This window comes from Oncorhynchus mykiss, chromosome 24 (genome assembly GCF_013265735.2).
Source record: "Oncorhynchus mykiss isolate Arlee chromosome 24, USDA_OmykA_1.1, whole genome shotgun sequence".
Classification (NCBI taxonomy): Eukaryota; Metazoa; Chordata; class Actinopteri; order Salmoniformes; family Salmonidae; genus Oncorhynchus; species Oncorhynchus mykiss.
The window spans coordinates 7,150,913-7,157,109 of NC_048588.1; positions in this window are offsets into that span (position 1 = coordinate 7,150,913).

Here is a 6,197-nt window from a genome sequence, read left to right on the forward strand (position 1 = left end):
GAACAATCTGTAGATAAATCACTGAGTGATGATATAGTGCACACAAAATGTACTTTTTCGCTTCAATGTGTTTCTATCACATTTTCAACAGTTGCATTAAATAGCAAATGTGCCTACTCTGGTCTTGGGACATGCACCATAGCAACAACTCACAGATACAGTGTGGTTAGGCTCTGTTGGTAGGCTATACAAATCTACATGATTAGACTATTATGGATAAGAGAGAAAAAATAATAATAATTGTCAACATGATGAGATTATTATAGATAAGAGCAAAAATATTTGTATTTGTCAAACGGCAGTAAAGCATCGATCATCATGTCACCAGAATAAAACCCTCGATATTCACCACCCTGTGAAGTTCATCATAACTTATAACTTATTATAGCCTAATAAACAAAAAGATCCCTCCATGTCAAACGAACAAAGGCATTTACAAAAGTGTTCCTTAAATCCCTGTTTCCATCACAGGTGTCAAGATTTTATTTTCATACAGTATGACTTAACTCAAGCATAAAAACTGTGGATGGAAACGTGGTGAGTGAGCGAGATCGTTTTTATTTTATGTCACCAGAATAATACCCTCGATATCTACTGGAAAGGAACACAATGCACTTTCACCACCCCTGTGAAGTTCACCATAACATAGGGCCTCTTTCATCTGTAACCTAATAAACTGCATACTTTCAAAGGTCATAGTGAAAGGACCACACAACATATCATATGCGACTCCCAAGTTTACTTCAATATGATGGTTATTATAGCAATATTGTGCATAAAAGGCTTTTCGGGGTTCTATTGACATGTTTCAAATAATACAGCAAACATATAGTTAGCAATATGTTTGGAACATCAAATTGCAATACTATCTCAGTATTGAATCGCAATACATATAGAATCGTGAGAATCACAATACATATCATCAGTGGCGATTTTTGCATGTAAATATTGGTGAGGCAAACTCCCAAATTTGGGGGGTTGATGTAAGCCAGCAAAGCCGCTACAGAACACAACACAACACTAAACAAACAATACATTAATTGCACTATAACGGTGACAAACGGTGCCCACAAACTGTTTGGCCATACATAAAGCTGTCCCAACAGCAGAGCTTTCTTTTCAGCACCATGGAGTGAATCTGTCACGGCTGGCTAGGTGTGTTGCGAGGAATCAGGCGCAGAGAGCAGAGAGTTCCAGGGGGAAAGTACACTTTAATACGGCACCAAATTGAAATGCCCAACACGCAGGGCGCAAACACTGAACAATCCAAAATAACGGGTAACAAGGTCCAGAGCACGAACAACACCAACGAATACAACGTGAACATCAAAATAATCCCGCACAACAAAGGGGTGGGTTACATACGCTAAATAGGGAAGAAAATCAAGCACACACAAAATAGGAACAGGTGTAACAAATGAGACAAAACTAACCGAAAATAAAAAGGGATCGGTGGCGGCTAGCAAGCCGGTGACGAGGATCACCGAGCACCACCCGAACAGGCGGGGGAGCCAACTCCGGTGGCAGAATCGTGACAGTCGTGACAGAATCATTACCACCGCTACACCTGGCTATCAGCGGAGCCTTGTCTGGCAGCAAAACAGTTCATTCAGCCTCATTTACTGCCTTAAAAAACTTAGCTGATATGGCTGACTTGCTTAAACAAATGTGGTTTCTACTCACAATTAAGATGTACAAACTATGGCATTCGGGGACGAAGAGCAGATAAGAGGCAATCCGTCATTTTGATTAAGACATTAATGAGCGGGCTAGGACGGACCTAGTCAATATAACCATTTGTTCAGCAGTTTTGAAAAGTGCAGCGACAAAATTCAGAACATGGGCCAGTATTTTCCCTGTACACCAAGTCAGAACCATAGGATAAATACAGGGGGTATATAAGCAGACAATAAAAGCTCTTACAATATTCTATGATTACATTTCTCTAATACGGGCTATAGGCTACATGTGCACCCCCCAAGTCAGGACAGTAGGTTAAGTTATGAGGGAGAAATGAGACAAATTATTAGGGTGAGGCACATGGGCTACTAACAGCTTACTACACAACATACATTTAGTATTACTTTCTTAGCTACAGTATACACATCTCCCTGGCATATTACATAATTTATGCAGCAGCACCGTATCCGCCTATGTCAGCCTTCCGCATCAGTGGTGGAAGGTGGCCTAGCTACAACAGTGTTTGTCAGACCATGAGACATCCAGAAAATCGGTCTTCTCAGGAAAACGTCTGTAGCGTCTGAACAGTTTTGCCTACCAACTATGACCACTCTATGAAAAGGGGGGAGACTCTCACGAACACGATGGGGCTCTCTGTTTTGCTCTACCTCCCTCACAAGTCTCACGGGACTCGTCTGAAGGTAACCCATACAAATTAATGGAAGTATGGAGATAGTTCTGTGCCAATAAGAGTAAGGGCTTACATATGTGTAAAAAAATAACTAAAATATTTCCTGAGAGTCCTTATATCTCCTAGATATAAGACAAACAATTCTAAACCTGTATTTCTTTTGCCATTTATGAACGTGTTATTCAATGCTGGGTTTTTATTATACCTAAAAGGGTTCTAAAATTCAAAATCAAATAAAAAATAAACAAATAAAGACCTTTGTCTCGAGCAATATACACAACATGTGATACACTGTATTTAAACACTGGTGTGTACCTTGTGCATCAATGTACAAAATGTATCAGACAGACTATTAAGTGAAGGAGATGATGCCATCCTCTGCCAATTCCAAGGACTGCACCTTCTGTCCCCAGCCGATCATCAGCTACCCCAAAAGAAAGATATCGGTGATCTGGTACATTACAATACATACACTACCGTTCAAAAGTTTGGGGTCACTTAGAAATGTCCTTGTTTTTTAAGGAAAAGCACATTTTTCGTCCATTAAAATAACATCAAATTGATCAGAAATACAGTGTAGACATTGTTAATCTTGTAAATGACCATTGTAGCTGGAAACGGCTGATTTGTTAAATGGAATATCTACATAGGCGTACAGAGGCCCATTATCAGCAACCATCACTCCTGTGTTCCAATGGCAAGTTGTGTTAGCTAATCCAAGTTTATCATTTTAAAAGGCTAATTGATCATTCTAAAACCCTTTTGCAATTATTTTAGCACAGCTGAAAACTGTTGTATCTGATTAAAGAAGCAATAAAACTGTCTGTCTTTAGACTAGTTGAGTATCTAGAGAATAAGCATTTGTGGCTTCGATTACAGGTTCAAAATGGCTAGAAACAAAGAACTTTCTTCTGAAACGCGTCAGTCTACTCTTCTTCTGAGAAATGAAGGCTATTCCGTTCGAGAAATTGCCAAGAAACTGAAGATCTCGTACAACGCTGTGTACTACTCATTACAAAACAGTGCAAACTCAAATCAAATGAAAGTTTATTTGTCACGTGAGCCGAATACAACAGGTATAGTTCACCTTACAGTGAACTGCTTACTTACAGGCTCTAACCAACAGTGCAAATTGTATGTAAAAAAAAGGTATTAGGTGAGCAATAGATAAGTAAAGAAATTAAAACAACAGTAAAAAGACAGTGAAAAATAACAGTAGCGAGGCTATATACAGGCACCGGTTAGTCTGGCTGATTGAGGTAGTATTTACATGTAGGTATGGTTAAAGTGAGTATGCATATATGATAAACAGAGAGTAGCAGTAGCATAAAAGAGGGGTTTGAGATGTGGGGCACACAAAGCAAATGGTCCGAGTAGCCATTTGTGATTGATTACCTGTTCAGGAGTCTTATGGCTTGGGGATAAAAACTGTTGAGAAGCCTTTTGGTCCTAGACTTGGTTCTCCGGTACCGCTTGCCATGCGGTAGCAGAGAGACCAGAGACCACTGGGGTGGCTGGGGTTGACACTGCCTGGTGTAAAGGTCCTGGAAGGCAGGCAGCTTAGCCCCAGTGATGTACTGGGCCATACGCACTACCCTCTGTAGTGCCTTGCGATCGGAGGCCGAGCATTTGCCGTACCAGGCAGTGATGCAACCATGCTCTCAATGTCGCAGCTGTAGAACATTTTGAGGATTTGAGGACCCATGACAAATCTTTTTAGTTTCCTGAGGGGGAATATGCTTTGTATTGCCCTCTTCACGACTGTCTTGGTGTGTTTGGACCATTCTAGTTTGTTGGTGATGTGGACATCAAGGAACCTGAAGCTCTCAACCTGTTCCACTACAGCCCCGTCGATGAGAATGGGGGTGTGCTCAGGCCTCCTTTTCCTGTAGTCCACAATCATCTCCTTAGTCTTGGTGACATTGAGGGATAGGTTGTTATTCTGGCACCACCCGGCCAGGTCTCTGACCTCCTCCCTATAGGCTGTCTCGTCGTTGTTGGTGTTCTGTCTGTCTACTGTTCTGTCGTCTGCAAACTTCATGATGGTGTTGGAGTCGTGCCTGGCCACGCAGTCGCGGATGAACAGGAGTACAGGAGGGGACTGAGCACGCACCCCTGAGGTGCTTCTGTGTTGAGGATCAGCGTGGCAGATGTGTTGCTACCTACCCTCAGGAAGTCCAGGATCCAGTTGCAGAGGGAGGTGTTTAGTCCCAGGATCCTTAGCTCAGTGATGAGCTTTGAGGGTACTATGGTGTTGAACGCTGAGCTGTAGTCAATGAATAGCATTCTCACGTGGGTGTTCCTTTTGTCCAGGTGGGAAAGGGCAGTGTGGAGGGCAATAGAGATGGCATCATCTGTGCATCTGTTTGGGCAGTATGCAAATTGGAGTGGGTCTAGGGTTTCTGGGATAATGGTGTTGATGTGAGCCATTACCAGACTTTCAAAGTACTTCATGGCTACGTACGTGAGTGCTACGGGTCTGTAGTCATTTAGGCAGGTTGCCTTAACTTGGGCACAGGCAATACGGTGGTCTGCTTGAACATGTTGGTATTACAGACTCAATCAGGGACATGTTGAAAATGTCAGTGAAGACACCTGCCAGTTGGTCAGCACATGCCCAGTGCACACGTTCTGGTAATCCGTCTGGCCCCACGGCCTTGTGAATGTTGACCTGTTAAAAGGTCTTACTCACGTCAGCTACGGAGAGTGTGATTACACAGTCGTCCAGAACAGCTGATGCTCTCATCATGCATGCCTCAGTGTTTCTTGCCTCGAAGCGAGCATAGAAGTGATTTAACTCGTCTGGTAGGCTTGTGTCACTGGGCAGCTTGCGGCTGTGCTTCCTTTTGTGGTCTGTAATAGTTTGCAAGCCCTGCCACATAAGACGAGCGTCCAGTGTAGTATGATTCAATCTTAACCCTGTATTGACGCTTTGCCTGTTTGATGGTTCTTTGGAGGGCATAGCAAGATTTCTTATAAGCTTCCTGGAAAGAGTCCCGCACCTTGAAAGCGGCAGCTGTACCCTTTATCTCAGTGCGAATGTTGCCTGTAATCCATGGCTTCTGGTTGTGGTATGTACAGTGGGGCAAAAAAGTATTTAGTCAGCCACCAATTGTGCAAGTTCTCCCACTTACAAAGATGAGAGAGGCCTGTAATTTTCATCATAGGTACACTTCAACTATGACAGACAAAATGAGAAAAAAAATCCAGAAAATCACATTGTAGGATTTTTAATTAATTTATTTACAAATTATGATGGACAATAAGTATTTGGTCACCTACAAACAAGCAAGATTTCTGGCTCTCACAGACCTGTAACTTCTTATTTAAGAAGCTCCTCTGTCCTCCACTCGTTACCTGTATTAATGGCACCTGTTTGAACTTGTTATCAGTATAAAAGACACCTGTCCACAACCTCAAACAGTTACACTCCAAACTCCACTATGGCCAAGACCAAAGAGCTGTCAAAGGACACCAGAAACAAAATTGTAGACCTGCACCAGGCTGGGAAGTCTGAATCTGCAATAGGTAAGCAGCTTGGCTTGAAGAAATCAACTGTGGGAGCAATTATTAGGAAATGAAAGACATACAAGACCACTGATAATCTTCCTCGATCTGGGGCTCCACGCAAGATCTCACCCCGTGGGGTCAAAATGATCACAAGAACAGTGAGCAAAAATCCCAGAACCACACGGGGGGACCTAGTGAATGACCTGCAGAGAGCTGGGACCAAAGTAACAAAGCCTACCATCAGCAAGGGCATTGAAGATGAAACGTGGCTGGGTCTTTCAGCATGACAATGATCCCAAAAACACCGCCCGGGCAA